The 23,800-nt window shown below is 48.0% G+C and overlaps 1 long non-coding RNA gene and 3 other non-coding genes across 5 annotated transcripts; 2 read left to right on the plus strand and 2 right to left on the minus strand.

Moving 5' to 3' along the window:
- Positions 1-2,214: 2,214 nt before the first annotated feature.
- LOC129149197 (U1 spliceosomal RNA) lies at positions 2,215-2,378 on the minus strand. The gene has a single exon (XR_008556193.1). It is a non-coding gene; the product is annotated as a U1 spliceosomal RNA (small nuclear RNA).
- A 501-nt stretch (positions 2,379-2,879) lies between these two features.
- On the plus strand, positions 2,880-14,072 carry LOC129149175 (uncharacterized). 2 transcript variants are annotated; one of them, XR_008556162.1, is made up of 4 exons: positions 2,880-3,553; positions 4,963-5,038; positions 6,542-6,626; positions 13,384-14,072. It is a non-coding gene; the product is annotated as an uncharacterized LOC129149175 (long non-coding RNA). The 2 variants fall into 2 exon arrangements; XR_008556163.1 differs by lacking the exon at positions 2,880-3,553 and adding an exon at positions 4,238-4,347.
- A 2,965-nt stretch (positions 14,073-17,037) lies between these two features.
- On the minus strand, positions 17,038-17,201 carry LOC129149210 (U1 spliceosomal RNA). Its single transcript, XR_008556204.1, has one exon. It is a non-coding gene; the product is annotated as a U1 spliceosomal RNA (small nuclear RNA).
- A 4,770-nt stretch (positions 17,202-21,971) lies between these two features.
- Positions 21,972-22,135, plus strand: LOC114229920 (U1 spliceosomal RNA). The gene has a single exon (XR_003615798.1). It is a non-coding gene; the product is annotated as a U1 spliceosomal RNA (small nuclear RNA).
- Positions 22,136-23,800: the final 1,665 nt, after the last annotated feature.

The following is a 23,800-nucleotide window of genomic DNA, read 5'->3' on the forward strand; positions in this document are numbered from 1 at the left end:
ATGTACCTTGGTTGCTGGCACATCCCTGGTAGGGGGTGTGCAGGAGGCAGCTGGTCGATGTTTCTAGCTCTCTATCCCTCTCCCTTTCTCTCTGTGAAAAATCAATAAAAATATATTTAAAAACAAACACGCATCCCCGGAGGTACATGCCCTTGACCCGGAATCGAACCTAAGACTTTTCAGTCCTCAGGCTGATGCTCTCACCACAAACCGGCCAGGGTTAAAGTTCATAGCTTTTTATTTATTTATTTTATTGATTTTTTACAGAGAGGAAGGGAGAGGGATAGAGAGTTAGAAACATCGATGAAAGAGAGACATCGACCAGCCGCCTCCTCCACACGCCCCACCAGGGATGTGCCCGCAACCAAGGTACATGCCCTTGACCGGAATCGAACCTGGGACCTTTCAGTCCGCAGACCGACGCTCTATCCACTGAACCAAACCGGTTTCGGCAAAGTTCATAGCTGCTTTTTAATACAGAATGAGGAATCCCATTTCCTAAGCTACATATTTTTTCTATTTATATTTTCCTTAAATTTTTTTTTAACTATTCCTCCAATTACAGTTCTTGAACAATTAACAAGTCATTAAAAAGAAAATGACAGCCCTAGAGTTTGTCTCAGTGGATAGACCACAGGCCTGCGGACTGAAGGGTCCCCGGTTCAATTCCAGTCAAGGAAGGGCACATGCCCGGGTTGCGGGATCGATCCCAGTAGGGGGTGTGGGTGTGCAGGAGGCAGCCAATCAAGGATTCTCACTCATCATTGATATTTCTTTTTTTAAAATATATTTTGTTGATTTTTTTAAAGAGAGGAAGGGAAAGGGATAGAGAGTTAGAAACATTGATGAGAGAGAAACTGATCAGCTGCCTCCTGCACACCCCCCACTGGGCATACACCCAAAACCAAGGTACATGCCCTTGACCGGACTCGAACCTGGGACCCTTTGATCCACAGGCCGACACTCTATCCACTGAGCCAAACCGGTCAGGGCTCATCATTGATATTTCTAGCTCTCCCTCTCCTTTCCTCTGAAATCAATAAAAGTAATATACTTTAAAAAAAAATGACAGAGGAGGCAAAACTATATTTTTCACTGAAAACTGGTTTCTCAAACTGGTATTTAAATAATGAAAATTCTGAGTCCAAAAAGGCTACACAAAGCAAGGCAAGAATAGAAACTATTTTTGACATCTAAATTCTCTACAAGTTCCCATACATAAAATGCTACTGAAATCAGAAGAGAAATATTCCAAAAGTGAATGGAAAAAACTAGACTTTTAAAATGTACTTGAGCAGGTTAATATTAAATAATATATAAAATTATTTACCAAAAATTTATTATTTGTGTATTCCAGTGTAATTATTTTTTTAAAAAAATTATTTTATTGATTTTTTACAGAGAGGAAGGGAGAGTTAGAAACGTCGATGGGAGAGAAACATCGATCAGCTGCCTCCTGCACACCCCCTACTGTGGATGTGCCTGCAACCAAGGTACATGCCCTTGACCGGAATCGAACCTGGGACCCTTCAGTCCGCAGGCCGATGCTCTATCCACTGAGTCAAACTGGTTAGGGGCTCCAGTGTAATTATTGATATATTAAATTAGTTTTGGGTTTTGTCAATATGTCCGTCTTCACTCAAATTTTATACAAAACCAATTCCAAAGAATAGAGACTGCCTGGCTGGTTTGCCTCAGGCCACTGGGTTGAGGATCGACCTATGAACAGGAGGTCACGGTTCGATTCCCCGTCAGGGCACATGCCCGGTTGCAGGCTTGATCCCCAGCGGAGGGTGGGGTTGGGGGTGGGGATGGGAGTAGGGGTTGGGGTAGGCGTGCAGGAGGCCGCCGATCAATGATTCTCTCTGATCATTGGTGTTTCTATCTCCCTCTGTCTCTGAAATCAATATATACATACAGTTAGCTCTATCTGTCTTTTTTAAAGAGCTCTATAGGTAGGATAGCCTTGGCTGCAGGTAACGAACACAATGAGCAGCTTCTGCAGGACAGAACTTTCTCGAGCTCATTCCCAACCTGCACTTTGGGATTGCCCGGTTCTTAAAAGCCGGGAGAGAAGGGAAGTACAAAACGGAAACTAAAACGAAATTCACGACAGTAATTCCTTAAGGAAAACTCTTTCTGACGTGAAGTAACCAACGATATAAAAATCTCTGGACAAGTTAAGTTTACTTCTGTCTTTATAACCAGAAAGATCAGGGGAGAGCGCGAACGCAGTCCCCCACTACCACAAATTATGCAGTCGAGTTTCCCACATTTGGGGAAATCGCAGGGGTCAGCACATCCGGAGTGCAATGGATAAGCCTCGCCCTGGGAAAACCACCTTCGTGATCATGGTATCTCCCCTGCCAGGTAAGTATGAGTTGCTCCGCCCGACGGCACCCTCACCCCCACGCACGCCTCCCTCTTCACACACGCTCACTCTACTCCGCACGCCCCGGCACCCCCGCCGCCCCACCCACCCGAGCGCCAAACGCGCCCGTCGCGACCACAACCCCGGGGGCGCCTGGATCTCGGATGCGGGGACGTGGAGGCGCAGGCGGAGTGGGACCGGCAGCCTCTGCGCTCCTGCTCATCTGCATACGCCACGCCCTCGGCCTGACGTCCCCGGCGCTCTGTCTCCGGGTTCTGATCCCGGCCTGTGGCGCGCAGGTGGCCGCGAGGGGACGAGTCCCCGACCCGGGAGGGAGGACCGGCTCTCGCCGCCCCCGGCGCCCGGCAGGTGTTACGGCCCCACCGAGGGTGTGGGTCAGGGCCCGGGCGTGCTCTCGCCTTCCTGTCAACGAAAGCGACACGCAGCACAGTGTCCGTTAAACTTAAGAGACTGAGGTCAGAGTTTCGTCACCAATTTAGCAAGAAATTGTCCGGTTGTTGTTGTTAATCCTCACCCGAGGGTATTTTCCCATTGGTTTTAGGGAGAGTGGGAGAGAGAGGGAAAGACAGAGAGACATAGAGAGAGAGAAACACATCCCCTGGATGCCTCCTGCACAAGCCCTGACCCGGCAGGGCAGGGAGGAGCCTGCAACCCGGGCACCGGCCCTTGAATGGAATTGGACTCGGACCCCTTGGCCCGCAGGACACACTGAGAAAACCGGCTAGGGCAGCAGGAAACTGTTTTACTCCTCTCTCCTCTCTCAGGTTAGATGGTGACCCCGTCGTGCCCCGTGACGGGAACCCGGGGACAGAAGATCCGGCCAAGGCGTCCCTTCGCGGTGCGCAGCGTGGGCCGGGGCGGGGTGGCACGTCTCTGGAATGAAATGAACAGCAATGTCCGCTCCGGCCTGCGGGGTTCGGCTGCAGCTCGCAGGCCGCCCGGGTTCCTCCCTCCTCCGGACCAGAGGGTAACCGATCCAGGGAAGGCAACCGATCCATGTTTCTCTCTCACATTGATGTTTTCTTTTTTCCTCTCTCTCTCTCCCTTTCTGTCTCTAAAATCAATAAAAAACATATCCTGGTGTGAGGATTAAAAAACAAAAAACAACGAAGAAAACGCTATGCCTGTGAAAAGTAATAAACTGAAGCACAACAAAACGAGGTGAGCCTGTACTTTACTGTAACAGCCCTGAACATTGAACGCAGTGTCCTCCTCCGGGCACCACATCTGGAGGCACTGGAGGTCACGTGCTCAGGTATTGGCGGGCGGTGTTGACATTGATTCGTTGGTGAAGGTGGTGTATCAGTTACCCAGTGCTGTGTAACAAAGTGCCCTGAAACAGTGATTTAAAATAATGACCATTTTATTTGCTCACAATTCTTTGGATCGGCAGTTCTGGCTGGGCTCAGCTGGGCAGGTCTCCAGGTCTCCAGGTCTCCAGTGGAACCACTCAAACAGCTGCAGACAGCTGCAGCGCTGCATGTGCCTTGACTGGGAAATGAACTGTGACCTCCCGGCCCACACGTAGGTTGAAGGTCAACCACTGAGCCACGCCGGCCGGGCCATCACCGGTTTTATTTATTTGGATGTTCAAATGTTCTCCGATCGGGCCTATGAGAGCCCCTGCGGATCGGCTGCCTTTGGCGATGTTCACAGACTTTTTGGAGCGTTTCCTTATTTCCTGGCTCAGCGTGTTCCGGGCTCATCCGGGGAAGGGGTCCCCTTCCCTGGCTCCTTGGAAACCACCTGTTTCTCCAAAGAGCTGGTTCTTCTCATTGGGGAATGGCATTGGGAAAGCAGGAGCAGCCCGCTGGGCGTGCTTATTGTTACAGGTGTCTTCACGTGGAGGCCCCCTCGGTGGATGGGGCTGGGAAATACTACATACGTTCCCCACACATACCTGGGTCTATTAGGAAGTATGAGGCCCACTGATACCTTCAGTTCCAGTTTCCCACGTAACACCACACCCTTCCTCCTTGCCCTCCCATTCCGCACTGGACTCCCAGCCCCCCTTTACTTGTCAAATCCCACAATACACACAGCATCGTGACAGATGTGTTACAATCATGTCGCTATGAAAAACAAACCTACTGTGGGACACGTTCGTATTGGTTGTCTGTTCGTGTCCTGAGACTCAAAGATGCTTATGGTCAACTCCATCTACCTTCCCTTTGTACCCGTCAGTGCCATAGTCCCGGGAGGCTCTCTGAATGTACGATGTTCGTTTATGCCTCTCTGGCCTTGACCCATGCGCTTCCCTTTTTATTTGAAATTCTCTTCCTTACACATTACCTGGTAAAGATTTGCTCATCCTACAAGCTCAGACTCATTCTGCAGTGTCTGTCAATCCTCCTCTGACTTACTCAGGTGAAATCACCTGTTTCTGTTGGCCCCATAGTAGTTTGTACCTCTTTCTAATGTAATGTTCATCATATTGTATTATAGTTTTTCTCATTTCCTTCAGTGGACTTTGGCCATCTCCTATTACATACACATTGTTTGGCAGGTAGATGCTCAGTATTTTTGAATTAAAGAATAAATATATTAAATTCTTGAACCTTTTTCCATAGGTGCTGCAGACGATTACAATAGAATTGGTTCTTCATTATATGCTTTAGGAACTCAGGATTCTACAGATATATGCAAGTAAGGATTCTGATTTTTAAAAAACAGTAAATATAAATAAAACAAGAATTTTGTTGGCAGGCTGCGCACACACAATAATTCAGACCCAGCACACATTGTTTTAAACATATTTTTACTGATTTTAGAGAGGAAGGAAGAGGGAGAGAGAGAAACATCAATGAAGAGAGAGAATAATTGATCTGTTGCCTCCTGCAAGCCCCCAAATGGGATCGAGCCCACAACCCAGGCATGTGCCCTTGACCGGAGTTGAACCCAGGACCCTTTAGTCCACAGGCCGATGCTCCACCCACTGAACCAAACCGGCTAGGGCAGTTGTCGGCAAACCGCAGCTCGCGAGCCACATGCGGCTCTTTGGCCCCTTGAGTGTGGCTCTTCCACAAAATACCATGGCCTGGGTGAGTCTATTTTGAAGAAGTGGCGTTAGAAGAAGTTTAAGTTAAAAAAATTTGGCTCTCAAAAGAAATTTCAATCGTTGTACTGTTGATATTTGGCTCTGTTGAGTAATGAGTTTGCCGACCACTGAGCTAGGGTGAGTTCTCACCTTTTTAATCTGACATGGCTACTTCCCATTTGATGCCAGTTTAAACTAACCACATCTGTTGATTGCGCCGTGCTGTCTTCAAACACATTTTGTTAATATTTTGACTATGTTTTCTGGTTTCCTCCTTGCATGGATTAGTTTCAATTATGTAGTTTACCACTGCCAGCTTTATTACTTTAAAATCACGTGTGCATATCAATTGCCATTGAAATGAATAGAGAGAAAATACAAGTGATGCTGAAGGACAATATTGGAACTCTATAGCCAAGAAATTGAGTCTAATATAGAGTTCTTCCATAAATTCACTAATTTCATTTGACCTCATCTTTTTGTTGTTGTTGTTGTGTGTCAGAGTTACAAAGAAAAGTAACAGCTGGTAGAAAGGAAACTCAGATTACATAGGAATGAATACTATAGTTATTCATACCTTTCACTAGAGGCCCGATGCACAGAAATTCGTGCAAGAGTCGGCCTTCCTTCCCCTGGCTGCCGGCACTGGCTTCCCTCCTCTGGCTGCCCACAGGCACCCAGTACCCGGGCTGGCTTCCCTCCAGCCTGGCTTGGTCAGGATGGATGTTTGGAATGAGGTCCGGAAGACATCTGGTCTAATTAGCATATTACCCTTTCATTATTATAGATTATTTACAGTAATTAAGAAAGAAAACACTGAGTGTAAAATATAAGTGAAGAATAAATGCCGCCCTGGCTGGTTTGGCTCAGTGGGTAGAGCGTCGACCTGTGGACTGAAGGGTCCCAGGTTGGATTCCAGTGAAGGGCACGTGCCTGAGTTGCAGGCTCGATCCCCAGTGGGGGGCATGCAGGAGTCAGCCAATCGATGATTCTCTCTCATCATTGATGTTTCTATCTCTCTCTCTCCCTCTCCCTTCCTCTCTGAAATCAATAAAAATAAAAAAATATATTTAAAAAAAAGAATAAATGCCAATTTTCTTCCCCATTTTTAGAAAATAGAAGCACAAGTGTCTGCTGACCAACCTCACATTTTCTGACCTTTTAAAATATTACTTAAGAGAACCTCAAGCTGCTAAGGTAACTTTATTGTTGATTGTTTTTTAAATTAACTATTTAACAAAAAGCCATCTCTTTAAAGTGGTTAGACTTAAGATTGTCAATGGTGATTTATCTCTTGATTTTAAATGATTATTTTTCTTTGTTTCTTTAATTTATTATTTTGAGAGAGAGAGAGAGAGAGAGAGAGAGAGAGAGAGAGAAACATGGATGTGCTGTTCCACTTATTTGCGCATTTGTTGATTGATTCTTGGGTGTGCACTGACCGGGGATCGAACCCACAGCCTTACTTATCAGGGCAACACTCTAACCAACTGACCCGCCCAGTCAGGGCTAAAGTATGTGTTCAAGTCTGATTTGTTTTTTCTCCTTTTAGAAATTGTAAGTCAGGGGAAAAGAAAATTTTCTTCTGTAAACTTCATGTACAATATAGTCTAAAACTTTTTTTATGAATTTGATATACTTAGTCTGGTAAAATACCTGCAAAATTAAAGTAAAACCCCCAAATAACAGTTGTATAGCTAAAGGATTCCTAATTTGGTCTATGTAAGTCCGCTATTGAAGGTGAGAGAAAGAGAGATCCATAAAACAAGGAGAGGTTTTATTTTAAGGCAACTCAAGTTTCCTTTTAGAAATGTGTCTAGGTACAAGACTAAAACTCTTACTAATCAAAGCAATATTTAACAAAAACATCTTAAAAGCATGGAAAACTTAGTGACTCAGATACTCCCAAATCAAAGTTAATTTATGAACTGAGATATTGCACAGAAAATTTCCATTTGATCTGTGATGCTTATCAAATTATAAACACACTTTTAAATCTGAGGATGCCCTAGCCAGTTTGGCTCCGTGGATAGAGTGTCAGCCTGTGGACCAAAGGGTCCCGGGTTCGATGCCCAGTCAAGGGCACGTATCTCAGTTGCAGGCCCCTCCCTGGCCTGGGCCCTGGTTGGGCTTGCACAATCGATGTGTGTTTCTCTCACATCGATGTTTCTCTCTGTCTTTCCATCTCTCTCTCACCCTCCCTACAAAAAAAAAAAAAAAAAAATCAATGGAAAAATATCCTCGGGTGAGAATGAGCAAAAAAATAAATAAATAAAAAATAATAATAATAACAATAATAATAAGCTAGATCTTCCATTACATAGCAACATAAATTTTTTTTTAATCTGAGGACTTACTGAAGGTACTTGCAAATATACCATCAATATCAAATTATTGATTTGAGAGAGAGAGAGAGGAAAGGTGGAGCATAGAGGGTTTTTAGGGCAGTGAAACTATTCTGGATGATACTTATGGTGGATACATGTCATCACACATTTGTTAAAAACAACAGAATGTGCAATACTGAGAATGAACTCTAGTATAAGCTTTCAATCAGATTGAGTCTTTTTTTTTTTTTAAATATATTTTATTGATTTTGTTACAGAGAGGAAGGGAGAGGGTAGAGAGCCAGAAACATCAATGAGAGAGAAACATTGATCAGGTGCCTCCTGCACATGCCCCACCGGGGATGTGCCCGCAACCAAGGTACATGCCCCCGACCGGAATCGAACCTGGGACCGCTCAGTCCACAGTCCGACGCTCTATCCACTGAGCCAAACCAGTCAGGGCTAGATTGAGTCTTATAAATGATTTACATTGGATGGGCCATGATAAAATGAATTGTTCACTTTTGAAGACTTTAAATTCATTATCTTATATAATTAAAGGCTAATATGCAAATCGACCAAATGGCAGAAGGACCACTCACTATGACACGCACTGACCACCAGGGGGCAGACGCTCAATGCAGGAGCTGCCCCTGGTAGTCAATGCGCTCCCACAGGGGAAGCGCCACTGAGCCAGAAGCCAGGCTCACGGCTGGAGAGCGCAGCAGTGGTGGCAGGAGCCTCTCCCGCCTCCACAGCAGCACTAAGGATGTCTGACTGCTGGCTTAGGCCCACTCCCCACCTAAGCCAGCAGTCAGACATCAGTCAGACATCCCCCGAGGGCTCCCGGACTGTGAGAGGGTGCAGGCCGGGCTGAGGGACCCCCCTCCCAGTGCACAAATTTCGTGCACAGGGCCTCTAGTTTTATTATAATACTAGAGACCCAGTGCACAAAATTCATGCATGGGTAGGGTCCCTAGCATCTGCCGGCTGCCAGCCAGGACCTCCCTTTGTACCCACCTTGGCCTGTCACCGCCTGCTCACCTGCTCCACCATCCTGCCTCGGTCCCGCTTTCGTCAGGGCCCATTGGGGCCGGCAGTGCCTCCACTGCCACCCGCTGCCAGTGCCGTGTCACCAATGCCGGCAATGTTCCACGCCACACCCTGGTGGTCAGCGCACGTCTAACTCCCAGTGGGTCGAACTCTCACCCATAGGGACAATTTGCATATTAGCCTTTTATTATATAGGATGTAGTTGTTAATAGAAAACTTTTTAGAACGAAACATGGCTTTAAAAGTAAACCCAACCTCTCTTAGTAAACACAAGAAAGAATTGAAACTTAATTGTAATAATTAAAACACACACACACACACACACACACACACACACACTACAATTCCATATCACCATACTCCTTAATTAGAATGGCTAAAATGGAAAAATTCTGACAAAAATTATAGCACCTGGCCCTGGCCGTGTGGCTCAGTTCGTTGGGGGTCATCCCGTACAATGAAGGGCTCCTGGTTCGATTCGGATTCCCGGTGTCGGGCATGCAGGTGGCAGCTGATCAGTGTTGGGCTCTCACATTGATTTTCTCTCTTCTCCCTTCCTCTCTCTCTAAATATCAATAAACTATTTTTAAAAATGATAGAAAAATGATAGCAACTGGAACTTTCTTGCACTGTTAGTGGAAATATGATGCAATACTTTGGAAAAGTGTAACAGTTTCTTTAAAAATTAAGCATATATACTCTGGTTTCTCTTCAGATCACATAAATCTTTTGGGAAAAAAAAAAATTAAGTGTAGACTACCCTATGATCCAGTCATTTCAGTTTAGGTATTTGAAAGCATATGTCCCCGCAGATGTTCACATCTGCTTTATTTGTAACTAGAGGCCCGGTGCATGGATTTGTGCACCAGTGGGGTCCCACAGCCTGGCCTGTGGAGATTGGGCCAAAACCGGCTCTCCGACATCCCCCAAGGGGTCCCGGATTGTGAGAGGGCACAGGCCAGGCTAAGGAACCCCACTGGTGCACGATTGGGGCCAGGGAGGGACCGCAGGAGGGCTCCAGGGAATGTCCGGCCCGTCTCATCCAGTCCTGATCAGCAGGACCCCAGCAACAAGCTAACCTACCAGTTGGAGAGTCTGCCCCCTGGTGGTCAGTAAGCATCATAGCGACTGATCGAACACAGCATATTAGGCTTTTATTATATAGGACTAGAGGCCTGGTACACAAATTCATGCACAGGTGGGGTCCCTAGGCCTGGCTGGTGACCAGGGCTGATCGGGGGGAGGGACTGCAGGTGGTTGGCTGGACACAGGAGGTTGGCTGTGAGAATGTACTAACCACCGGGGGCAGATGCTCAATGCAGGAGCTGCCTCCTGGTGGTCAGTGCACGTCATAGCTACCGGCCGATTGGCCGGTCGTCCGGTCGTCCAGTCGTAATGGTCGCTTTGGCTTTTATATAGAGAGAGAGCTGAAAACTGGCAGCAACAACCCAAACGCCCACCGACAGGTGAGTAGATAAACAAATGGTGGTATAGCCAGCCAGACAGCGAAATGTTGCTCAGCAATAAAAAGGAATGAACGTCTCATTCAAGCAACAACATGGATGAATTAAAAAGATGGTGAAAGAAGCCAAACAATAGAGAACGTAGTTTATACCAGAGTTCACTCTCAGTGCTGTACGCTCTGTTGATTTTTAACAAATGTGTGATGACATGTATTCACCGTCATGAGTGTCATCTGAGATAGTCTCACCGCCCTAAAAATCCTCCGTGCTCCACCTATCCATCCTCCTTCCTCCTAACCCCTGTTGGTCTTTATACTTGTCACCATAGTTCTGCCTTTGCCGGAAGGTCGTATAGTTGGGCCTTTCCAGACTGGCTCTTCCCACTTAGTAGTGTGCATGTAAGTTTCCTCTGTGTCTTTTCATAGCTTCATAACTCATTTCCTTTTAGCACTAATAGTCCATTGCCTGGATGTACCAAGTTTATTTGTCCACTGACCTACTGAAGGACATCTTGGTTGCTTCCAAGTTTTGGCAATTATGAATAAAGCTGCTACAAACATTCATGTGCAGGTTTTTGGGTGGACATACGTTTTTAACTCTTTTGAGTAAATACTAAGGAGCACAATTGCTAGATCATATGGAAAGAGTGTGTTTATTTTTTAAAATATTTTTATTTATTGATTTCAGAAAGGAAGGGAGAGGGAGAGAGCGATAGAAACATCAATGATGATAGAGAATCATTAATCGACTGCTTCCTGCAAGTCTCACACTGGGAATCGAGCCTGAAATCTGGGCATGTGCCCTGACCAGGAATCGAACCTGTAACCTTCTGGTTCATAAGTCAGTGCTCAACCACTGAGCCACACTGGCTGGGCTGTATTTATTTTTAAAGTATATTTTTATTGATTTCAGAGAGGAAGGGAGAGGGAGATAGAAATATCAATGAAGAGAGAGAATCATTGATCAGCTGCCTCCTGCACGCCTCCTACTAGGGATCGAGCCCACAACATGGGCATGTGCCCTTGACCAGAATCGAAACCTGGGACCCTTCAGTCCGCAGGCCTACGCTCTATTCACTGAGACAAACCAACCTGGGTGATTTGTGCGCTTTTTTAAAAGAGGTGAACATCTACCGGCTGCCTTCTGCTTTCACCCCTACCAGGGATCAAACCCGCAACCTAGGCATGGAACGGGTGACCTTTCGGTGCACAGGATGACACTCAACCAACTGAGTCACACCGGCCAGGGCTGTTTTCATTGATTTTAGAGAGAGAGAGAGAGAGAGAGAGAGAGAGAGAGAGAGAGAGAGAGAGAGAGAGAGAGAGAGGAATATGCATTGGTTGCCTCCCATACACATTCTGACCAGGGATCGAACCTGCAACCTGGGTATGTGCCCTGACTGGTAGCGACGCCCTAAACACCAAACCACACTGGCCAGGGCCCGTCTGTAAGAAGTATTACGTGTACAGTTCAGTCGTGCTGGGTATGTTCACATGTGCAACAGATCGCTGGAATTTTTTATTCACCGAGCATTTAATCTTTACACTGTAACTGCAGGCTGCATTTATGGCTGGTAGAGGTTAGCTTGCTAGTTTCAGCCAGAGCACTTGTTTCGTTAAAAATATGGATTTGGTCATAAAGAATTTACCATTAAACTAATTATTCCTACAAAGTGGTGCACATTTCTGATTTGTATGAACTTCCCTTTTATACCTTCATCTAAATTTTAATGTAAAAGATTGATCCAGCACCAAAGGAATCAACATTTGTTAATCCTCACCCGAGGATAATTTTCCATTGATTTTTAGGGAGAGCAGAAGAGAGAGGGAAAGAGAGAGAGAAACATGGATGTGAGAGAGACACAGCGATCGGTAGCCTCCCACTCGTACCTCATCGCTCAGTCACCATATCCAGTGCGGTAGCCACTAGCCTCATGTGGCTATCAAACACTTGAGATGTGGGTAGTGCAAATGAGGAACTGAGTTTTTATTATGTTTTTGTTTTGTTTTTTGGGTGTTTTTTTTGTTGTTGTTTTTTTTTACTTTTTAAATATTGATTTTTAGAGAGGGGAGACAGAGAGAGAGAGAGAGAGAGAGAGAAGCACCAATGTGAGAGTGAAACATTGATCAGCTGCCTCCTGTACAACCCCTACCGGGGATCAAGCCCGCCACGTGGGCAGTGCCCTGACCGGTACTCGAACCCCACAACCTTTCAGTCCACAGGCCGACGCTCTATCCACTGAGCCACACCGGTCAGGGCTGACTTTGATAGTAATATGATGGTTGCCAAATGGTCATTTTCTAGTTCCATCGTTCTCTATACATTTCGGTTGACTTTCTACTTGAAGGAAGGGGTTTCTTTCACCCCCGTTTATACATTATGTAACCTAAAGAGTGGGGCAACAGTAGGCTTCCATTTGTTCGTGTGGAAAACAATACAAGGATTATAAGTAATAATAACATCAGAACAAGCTGTTCTTCACATACTCACAACTGTAAACCTGCTCTTGCCTCACCCTGTCCTTGTTTGTCGTTACACGTCTCCAGGTTTGGGGGGCCGTGTCCGCGCTTCACAAATGGGTACTTGGGTGTGAATTCCTACTTTTGTCTGTAATCTCACCGTTTTTATCTAAACTGCAATCGTTAGAGTGGATGGTACATCCCGTGGCCCCTTACAAATGGGCACTTAGGTGTGAACTTCATACAATACTTTTGTCTGTAATCTTACCATTTTTATAAAAACTGCTATATAGCTAAGCGACTTTATTTGCTAATGGCTATAGGACGGTGTTAGGAACCTATCTTACAGCCAGAAAGTGTTCGGTAGTTTGACCTGGACGCAAAGGGCATACTTTCTCCCTCATTCGAACCTGCCAGATCGGAGCTTTAATGTGGGTCTGGCTGGAAGTGCACTGAAGAACGTAGTATGTGGGAAATGTTGTTCGTGAAACAAAGTCTGTAACGTTATGTCTGTTTGTGTATAATGAGTAGCTGTTTCCGAAATTCCTGTGTTGTAACAAATTAAAAGCTGGGCGATGTTTCCTAGTTTATGTTTTGGATGAGGCTCTCCCAAAGTGTTTGAACCTCATGCTTGCTCTCCCTTCCTGTTTAGGGCAACCTACAGCTGCTGCAGAACTGCCTGGCTGTGTTAAATGGAGACACATAAGCCGCACTCCGCCGTCGGGGTTAAAGGGCTGCCTTCCTTCAGATTTTATGTTTGTTTTCTTCATGACGTTCGGCATTTACTGCTCACTGGGAACAAAAGGAACAGCTGACACAGCGCACCCACTCACCTCTTTCCTGGGAAACCCTGAGCGGGCGGCCCACGGGCACTGCCAGCCCGGCCGGCCGTGGTGGGCGCTGCCCTCCCGCCTCCCGCTCTGCGGCTCCTCCTCTTCCGAAGCCCAAAGTCAGTCCTTTTCTAAAGCAGCCTCTGTAACTCTGTTTGTTTTATGATGGTGTTCCTTACGGCTGCCAACCTTACTCACCTTTAAGCGATTTCTCAAGTTTAACCCTTTCAAAATACATTCTTCAAACAAGATAAAGATTGCCACTACCTTTTTTTTTTTTTAATTTTGTTTTTAAGGAAACATTGTATGCCACCTAAGTTCATTCATGTATCCTGGTAAAACATCTTAATCAGACTTATTTTTAATTAATGAATATTTCTTAGAACTTTTGGGACAGACTTTATGTAATCTTTCTAAGTATGATTTCTGAAGAAAAGCAAATGCATTAGTATGTTTGCCTTAAACTTGTAGACTAAACCAACGATTGTCAAATAAACGGTGATAACAGTGACGGCTTTTAACTCTGTGGTCATTGCCTCACTCTAAAAGCTGCGGTGGCTCCGCTGAGTCCGCTGCTCCATCGTGCCTTACAGAGCAGGTCCTCGCTCTCCTCCTTCCCCTCAGAGTGACCCAGTGCCCCTTCCCTGGACAAAGCCATGGACGGCTGCTGTGCTTCTGGCACCTCATACAAGATGGACTTGGGCAGAGGCGGTTAGAGCCAGCTGTTTCTACTTCCAGGGGCCGAGAACATGGCCCGCTATGGTTTCCTGGATTCCATCCCCAGCTCGCCGACGACCCACGTGGCATGTGCCCTTGAGCCGGTAGTGGGTAGTTATGCCAGTGTACAGATTGGTATGGAGAGGGGGAAGTCTGCGATAGGGAACAACGCGTGTGGTGGAAAAGAAACAGACACACGTGGAGTAAAGTTTGGGTGCCGTACAGGCTACTAACTGTCAGTAGTTACATTACAAACATCCTGGCCTTCCCAATGTGGGTGAGCGTTATGCCATGCCTATTTAAGGTCAGGTGGCGTGGTTGGCTTTTCCCACTGTCTCCTTCTGAGTTGTCTCCCATTTGGAAACCACAGGCATCAGGCTTGGTCCCCGCTCGGATGGGTCCTGAAGGCCTGGCCTCCGCCTCAAGCCTCGTCCGGATGATCGGCCTTCCTCCCAGCCTCGCTGCTGTGCTGCTGAAGAACTCTCTCGCTCACTCCTGTTCACCGAAGCCGTTTGAACTGATGATTGTTCTGTTGCCCGAGAGAGCTGTGTGCTCTGTCCTTCGTGTCACCTTCCCTGGTGGAAATATGCCCATGCAGTGCTCACCAAGCGGGTGATCGAGGGATGGAGGGCCCAAGCTTCAGGATTCGGTGGGGTTCCTTCACGGGGTGCCCTTGCGGCCTCAGGCAGGTTCACTTGACCTCTCTCCCTGCCTCAGTCTTTCTACTACACAAGACATACTGACCTACCTCACAGGGGTGTTGTGAGGATGAATAAATGTTGGTACAGCGCTTTGGAAATGTGAAATGCTCTGTAAATGCCAAGAAATAGCAAGTACGGAGCAAAACGCTATACCTACCCAACAGTTCCTCTGTTTGTACCACAGTGGCCTTTGGGGGAGGCGTTAGAGTGGATGGTACATCCCGTGGCTTCTTCCATTTGCAGAGTACTTGGGGGTGGGGTAGGCCGGAAGCAGCACTGTGGGGGCAGGGGATGGAGGGTTGCTTAATATAGAAATGATTTGACGACCACACTTTGCAAGGGTCTTCTCACAAACAAATCCTACAAACTCGGTAAAGAATATGTTACTCCCTGAGGAAAGATTCTACTTTGCATCTCCAGAACAAACATTGGCTATTCCACAGCTCAATGCTTGTTTGTCCCTGATGAAAACAGCCAGCCCTGGATTCACTGCTGTTGAGTTGTGTGCCACAGAAAAAACATCTGTTGACCCTCTGTGCTGTGGGACACAACAGCGGTGAAGCAGAAGGAAAGACTCCTACTGGCCCGGCAGGCGTGGCTCAGTGATTGTGCATCGACCTATGAACCAGGAGGTCACGGTTCAATTCCCTGTCAGGGCACAGGCCCGGGTTGCGGGCTAGATCGCCCATTGTGGGGCGTGCAGGAAGGAGGCAGCCAACCAATGATGCTCTCTCATCGTTGATGTGTCTCTCTCCCTCCCTCTCCCTCCCTCTCTAAAAATAATAATAAAAATGTATTTTTAAGAAGACACCTACTGCCAGAGACCAAAGCCCTGTCCGGACAGTCTAGGGTTTCCCTCTGGTGATGCTTTCTGCCAGCGATTTCCAAACACTTGTGTCTCGAGAATTTTTAAAACATGTCATACCTGCCTATTTATTCAGGGGCACTAACCTCAGATTGTCAAATTAAAAAAAAAAAAAAAAAGACAACAGCTAACAAACAGTAACAGTCATGGATGTGAATGAATCAAAATGATACCTTTTTCTATTTTGTCAGACTGGAAAAAAATATATTTTATGGTGTGCTGCAGAACTTTAGTAGTTTGTATGCCGTGAGATGAAAAAGGATAAAAATCGGTGCTTTGTGCTCTGAGAAGGAGGAACAGGGGCGGACCAGGCATCCGGAGGGTCTGGGGGAGTCAACAGTTGGGAGGGAACCGGGAGAATGTGCGGTGAGGGGCTTCTTCCAGGAGAGAGGAGGGTAGCAGGAGAAGAGGCTGCAAAAGAGAGTAGGTCAGGCCCTGGCCCAGGTGGCTCAGTGGCGGAGCGGGGAAGGGCCCGGGTTCAATTGTCCAGGTCAGGGCGCTCCCTTGATTGCAGGTTCCTTCCCCGCCCCCTGTGGGAATCGCGCCAGAGGCAAGCTCTCTCTCTCTCTCTCTCTCTCTCTCTCTCTCTCTCTCTCCCTCTCTCTCTGTCTCTCCCCCACCCCCCCCACCCCCTCCACCCCCTCCACGCTCCCACGCCCTCTGGAAAGCGGTGAGGATTAACAAAGTAAGTGGATCAGGCCTGTAGACCCCTGAGGTTCACACTGGTGATACCGTATTCAATTTGGAAAACCTTATTCAACATCCTTGATGTTTTGTACTCAAACTATAGAAATTGGGCTCAAACTGACCTGTTTGAAGTGGGGCACTCTGCAGAAAATAGAGTAAAATGGGAGACACGACAAGGGTTTAAAACAAAAAGTGCCCTGGGAACAGGGAGCTAGCTACTCGAGGCCTTAGAACCAAGGAGTGCAATTCTAGTTTGAATCTTACATTGAGCTGTCTCAGGAGGCCCGCCCCCACCCATGCCGTCCTTTTTCTGACATGCAACATGAAAATTAGGTGTAAGGAGAAAGGGAAACAGTATGATCTTGACTATGATAACCAAAATCCTCCGGGTTCTGTTAGTTTAGAAACAGCACACAAATTTGGACTGAAAAAGTAACTTTAGCCCACCGGAAGTAACGATCACCAAGGAGAAACCTGTTATCTCTATTTTTGGAACACGCAAAAACCAGGGGAGAGCGCGAACGCAGTCCCCCACTACCACAAATTATGCAGTCGAGTTTCCCACATTTGGGGAAATCGCAGGGGTCAGCACATCCGGAGTGCAATGGATAAGCCTCGCCCTGGGAAAAACACCTTCGTGATCATGGTATCTCCCCTGCCAGGTAAGTATGAGTTGCTCCGCCCAACGGCACCCTCACCCCCACGCACGCCTCCCTCTTCACTCACGCTCACTCTACTCCGCACGCCCCGGCACCCCCGCCGCCCCACCCACCCGAGCGCCATTCGCGCCCGTCGCGACAACAACCCCGGGGGCGCCTCCATCTCCGGATGCGGGGACGTGGAGGCGCAGGCCGAGTGGGACCGGCAGCCTCTGCGCTCCTGCTCATCTGCATACGCCACGCCCTCGGCCTGACGTCCCCGGCGCCCGGTCTCCGGGTTCTGATCCCGGCCTGTGGCGCGCAGGTGGCCGCGAGGGGACGAGTCCCCGACCCGGGAGGGAGGACCGGGTCTCGCCGCCCCCGGCGCCCGGCAGGTGTTACGGCCCCACCGAGGGTGCGGGTCAGGGCCCGGGCGTGCTCTCGCCTTCCTGTCAACGAAAGCGACACGCAGCACAGTGTCCGTTAAACGTAGAGACTGAGATCAGAGTTTCGTCACCAATTTAGCAAGAAACGTTTACTCCTCTCTCATCTCTCAGGTTAGATGGTGACCCCTCCCTGAGGGGTCGGGGCCCGGAGCAGAGCCAGGCAGGAGGCAGGGCTGGAGGTGACAGGGCGCGGGGTGGGTCCGGCTGCGAGAAGACGGGAAGAACCCATGGCAGATCCTGTTTGTTGTTGGTTGTTTCGGGAAGTTTCCTTCCTCCGGGTGTATTTCCTGAAAACAAAGGGATCTCTTACCTAACCCCCAATGCGATGATCAAAATCAAGAAAGTAACCCCGGTACAATGTTTTTCTCATTTACTCTGCAGACATTATTCAGTTTTCATCCATTGTCCCTATAACGCCCTTTATAGCAAAGGAAAATTCAAAACCACGTATTACATTCGGACGTCGTGTCTCTCTAACCTACTTTCATCTGAAATAGTTCCCAGGTCCTTCTTTGTAGGCATTTTTTTAAGACTAGAGACCAGTTCTCCTGTAGAAAATCCTTCCACTTGGGGGTTGTCCTGTTCCTTCATCATCACGTTCAAGTGCCTATTTGAAACAGAGACTTCATACGTGATTTTGTGGCTGTTACGGGCTGACGTGGTCCCTCCAGAGACATGTTTTGAAGTCCTAGCCCCTGGTGCCTCTGAATGTGACCTCACTTGGAAATAAGATCTTTGCAGACACAACCAAGTTAAGGGGAGGTCGCGAGAGTGGTCCCTAATCCACTAGGACACGGTTATCCCCATGAGAGGAAAATGCCATGTAAAGAGAGACACACAGCCCGGCTGGTGTGGCTCAGTGGTTGCGTGTTGACCTATGAACCAGGAGGTCACAGGTTCGATTCCCGTCAGGGCACATGCCCGGGTTGTGGGCTCGATCCCCAGTGTGGGATGTGCAGGAGGCAGCCGATCCATGATTCTCTATCATCACTGATGCTTCTATCTCTTGCTCCCTCTCCCTGCCCCTCTGAAAGCAAGCAAAAAAATATATATTTTTTTAAATTAAAATGAAATAAAGGGGAAAAAATCAAAAATGCCTGGTTAAAGAAGAAGAAGAAAAAGGAGAAGAAGGAGACACACAAGGAGAACTCCACGTGATGACAGAAACAACGATTGGAGTGATGTAACCACAAGCCAAGGATTGCCTGTCACCCCTAGAAGCTGGGAAGAGGCAAGGAGAGATTCTACCCAGAGTCTTGGTGGGAGCGTGGCCTGCCGACACCTTGATTTTGGATACCTGGCTTCCAGAACTGCGAGAGAACACATACCTGTTGTTTTAACCTACCCAGTCTGTGGTAGAGGCTTACCTTAGAGTTAACGAGGGTTCAGATCCAGCCAGAAAGCCAGCATCACAGAAAGCGAGCCGTAATCTTCATGCTGGTGGATGGTCTTGCCTTTGGTTTTTAAAAAAATGCAACACGTGCTTTGGCAGGTGTGGCTCAGTTGGTTGGATAGACATCCTGCACACCGAAAAGGTTTCGGGTTCGATTCTCGGTCAGGGCACATGCCAAGGTTACAAGTTCGATCCCCAAACGGGAGGCAACAGATCCATGTTTCTCTCTCTCTCTCCCCCAACCCGCCCCCCATGCCTCATTACTAAACATATCCTTGGATGAAGATTTTAAAAAACACACAAAAAAGTAACACCTGTGAAGCACGATAAACTGAAGCACAACAAAACGAGGTGAGCCTGTACTTTACTGTAACAGCCCTGAACATTGAATGCAGTGTCCTCCTCTGGGCACCACATCTGGAGGCACTGGAGGTCACGAGCTCAGGTATTGGTGGGCGGTGTTGACATTGATTAGTTGGTGAAGGTGGTGTATCAGTTACCCAGTGCTGTGTAACAAAGTGCCCTGAAACAGTGATTTAAAATAATGACCATTTATTTGCTCACAACTCTTTGGATCGGCAGTTCTGGCTGGGCTCAGCTGGGCAGGTCTCCAGTGGAATCACTCAAACAGCGGCAGCCAGCAGGGGCCCGGGCAGTCTCCCAGGGACCTGAGCTGACATGGTTCGTCTTCATCAAAAGACTGACCCAGGCTTCCTCCAACAGGCTCCAGCAGGCTGACCCCGCCTTCTCCTCTGGGGGCCGCAGGTCAGCCAGTGAGAGCAAGTCCCAGAGAGAACATGCTTTTCAACCTCTGCTGCCATCACATTTACTAACCTTCCCTCCCTCCCTTGGCCAAAGCAAGTCACAGAGCCGAGTCCAGAGTCCATATGGGAGGGCAACACAGAAGCACGTGGGTGCACGGGGGGCCGTGCTGCAGCCGTCTGCCACTGGAGGTGTGTACCAGGTTTGCCCTTTGTGATTAATAAGTAATTTTTGTGGATATAATTTGAAGATAATATGAAGATAATTTGTAAATATCCTGTTCCTCAACAACCTTTAGCGCGATAGTCACCTGTTGACGACTCTTGCATAATGATTGCCAAATCTTTATTTTCTAACTAGAGGCCTGGTGCACAAAATTCGTGCATGGGGAAGGAAGGGGGGTCCCTCAGCCCGGCCTGCACTTTCTTGCAATCCGGGACCCCTGCGGGATTGGGCCTAAACCGGCAGTCGGACATCCCTCTCACAGTCCGGGACCTCTGGCTCCTAACTGTTCGCCTGCCTGCCTGCCTGATGGCCCCTAACCGCCTCTGCTTCGGCCCCCATGGCAGCCACCTCTGCCTCACCCCTCCGCCGCGGCTTCTTCGTCCGGAAGGACTTCCAGGAGGTCATTCGGCTGCCTGGTCTAGTTAGCACATTACGCTTTTATTATTATGGATTCCGTCATTCATTCCACATTTATTGGTGGTGTACAATTCATACGGCCTCATGGCTGTTATTCAGTAGTTTATAACCCATCACCGGTTTTATTTATTTGGATGTTCAAATGTTCTCCGATCCGGCCTATGAGAGCCCCTGCGGATCGGCTGCCTTTGGCGATGTTCACAGACTTTTTGGAGCGTTTCCTTATTTCCTGGCTCAGCGTGTTCCGGGCTCATCCGGGGAAGGGGTCCCCTTTCCTGGCTCCTTGGAAACCACCTGTTTCTCCAAAGACCTGGTTCTTCTCATTGGGGAATGGCATTGGAAAGCAGGAGCAGCCCGCTGGGTGTGCTTATGGTTACAGGTGGATCGGCCTTGGACTCTCGGAAATCCATACATTCCCTACACGTATCCAGATCTATTGAAAAGAATGAGGCCCTCGCCGGTGTGGCTCCGTGGATAGAACCTTGGCCTGCGGACTGAGGGTCCCTGCTTCACTCCGGTCAAGGGCACGTACCTCCCGGCCCTGGACGGGGGCAGCGGGAGGCAGCCAACCCATGTGTCTCTCACATCGGTGTTTCTCTCTGTCTCTCCCTCTCCCTCCCACTCTTTCTAAACATCAGTGGAGAGAATATCCTGGGGTGAGGATTAAATAATGTTAATAATAATGAGCCCACTGATATCCTCAGTTCCAGTTTCCCAGGTAACTCCACACCCTTCCTCCTCGCCCTCCCATCCCGCACTGGACTCCCAGCCCCCCTTCCTCACTAACTCCTACAACACACACAGCATCGTGACAGATGTGCTATCGTCACAAAGTGTGAAAAACGAACCTACTGTGGGACACTTTAGTGTTGGTGTCAGTTCTTTTCCTTAGACTTGAAGATGCTTCTAAGTTAATATACTGGGCTGAGCAGTCATTTTGGTTGTGTGTGTGTGTGTGTGTGCGTCTCTTCTATTTTCACATTTTTCCTAGACAAAAGGTAGCATATTACATATATTGACGCATTTATGTTTTTCAATGAATCATATCTAGAAATAGCAGCAAACCGGCCCTAACCTGCTCCAGGCCACAAGGCAGCCAAAGAGAAAGTAAACCACCTGGAATCCCAAACGGTGATCTCCCGCTGGGGGGAATTTTAGAAAAAAATCGGTGAGAAAATCGAGCCCGTCAATCTAACTTTAAACCACAAACTAATGTTTATTTCAACAGGAAGACTCAGAGCAGATCTCTCCTGAGTTTTCTCCACTGGAGTCGCGCGGCCGGCGGCTCAGAAGGCAAGACGGGGCGCCCGGGGCGTCAGGCCGAGGGCGTGGCGTATGCAGATGAGCAGGAGCGCAGGGGCTGCTGGTCCCACTCGGCCTGCGCCTCCACGTCCCCGATCCGGAGATGGAAGCGCCCCCCAGGGTTGTTGTCGCGACAAGAGCGTTGGGCGCTCGGGATCTGTGGGGCGGCGCGGGTGCCGGGGCGTGTGGAGTAGAGTGAGCGTGTGTGAAGAGGGAGGCGTGCGTGGGGGTGAGGGTGCCGTTGGGCAGAGCAACTCATACTTACCTGGCAGGGGAGATACCATGATCACGAAGGTGGTTTTCCCAGGGCGAGGCTTATCCATTGCACTCCGGATGTGCTGACCCCTGCGATTTCCCCAAATGTGGGAAACTCGACTGCATAATTTGTGGTAGTGGGGGACTGCGTTCGCGCTCTCCCCTGGTTTTTCCGGTTATAAAGGCAGACAGGGTGGTGATCGTAGGGGACGTTGCCTTGCCGAATCTGGCGCTTCAACGTTCTTTTCAAAACACTAGTGTTTTCGGAGTTTTTTTCACAAACCTCAGCATCCGGTTTGTAGCTGTGTTACCTTTTACCAGGACGTTTGAAACTCCCTGTTGTTTTATGTGGCTTTTGACCTGCAATTGCAATGCAGATTCTTACGCCTGATCTTTTGTCAGTGTGTTCCATGTATCCATGCCTTTGTTTCTATTTTGTTCGTCAGTTTATTTTATTCATTGAATCTATAAGTGAGACCATATGGTATTTGTCTTTCTTTGACAGGCTTATTTCACTTCGCATAATAATCTGCAGGTCCATCCATGTTGTCCCAAAAGGTAAGATTTCCTTCCTTTTTACGGCCGGGTAGTATTCCCTACCCATTGTGTCAATAAATGTGCCACAGCTTTTTTTATCCACTCATTTACTGATGGGCATTTGGCCTGTTTCCGGATCTCGGCTATCCTCAATAATGCTGCCATGAACATAGGAGTGCATTTATCCTTTCTGATTGGTGTTTCAGGAGTCTTAGGATATATTCCCAGAAGTGGGGCCGCTGGGTCAGACAGCAGTGCCATTCTTAATTTTTTGAGGAAAGTGGACACTTTCCACAGCGGCTGCACCAGTCTGCAGTCCTACCAAAGGGGAACTCAGGTTCCCTTTTCTCCACATCCCCACCAGCGCTTGTTTATCCACAGGAGCCATTCTGGCAGGTGTGAGGTGATACCTCATTGTGGTTTTAACTGGTTCTTGTATGTGCCCTGACCGGGGATCAAACCCTCCACCTTGGCATATCGGGACGATGCTCTAACCTGACCAGGGCAGAATCAACGTTTTAACAAGATTCCCCATTGATTCTTCTCATGGCACACATAAACTAACTAAATTATGTATATTTTGTCGATCTGACAAAAAAAAAGTGTGATCTTTATTCATTCACACCGGACAGCTATGTTCTGTGGTGTTAGTTGTCATTTTTTAATTTGACAATCTGAGGGGAAAAGTGGTCAAGGCCCCTAAATAGTCAGGTTTCGCGTACTTTAAAAATTCTGGAGGCACACCGGTTGGAAAAGCACTGCTGTACATGTTAAAGCTTGAGAAACACTGATGTAGCATACTATACATTTTAGTTTCCTGTCTGACTTTACCCACTGGAGTATCAGTTCCACGAGGCTAGGGATTCTTGACTCTTTTGTTCACTGCTCCATTCGTAGTTGCCTAGAATAGCGCGTGGCAATAATAGGCCTTTCATATGCTTATTTGATTAACTTACTGATCTCGGGCTTTAAAATAAAAATGTTCCCGGCAGGTTCCCAGGTTCCACCTCTGAGTCCGGATCAGATTAGTAATACTGTGTCCTTCCTACAGAGAAACCACAGAAATGGCACCATCCCCTCTCTGCTCCATCAGTAATGTCTCCGAACACCATGTGCTTGAACCGGTGAGTGAGAGCCAGAAAGTACAGTCCCCGCGCCCAGGGGGAGGCCCCTCTGGTCCTCACCATAGCCTCCCACCTGCCTCCTGCAGCCCCCTCTCGCCTCCGGAGAATGCGACCACCGGACGGCAGGAAAGGGGAGGCCGAGAGCAAGCGCCTTACTCTTCTCACGTACC

The sequence above is a fragment of the Eptesicus fuscus genome, chromosome 5 (assembly GCF_027574615.1).
Source record: "Eptesicus fuscus isolate TK198812 chromosome 5, DD_ASM_mEF_20220401, whole genome shotgun sequence".
Classification (NCBI taxonomy): Eukaryota; Metazoa; Chordata; class Mammalia; order Chiroptera; family Vespertilionidae; genus Eptesicus; species Eptesicus fuscus.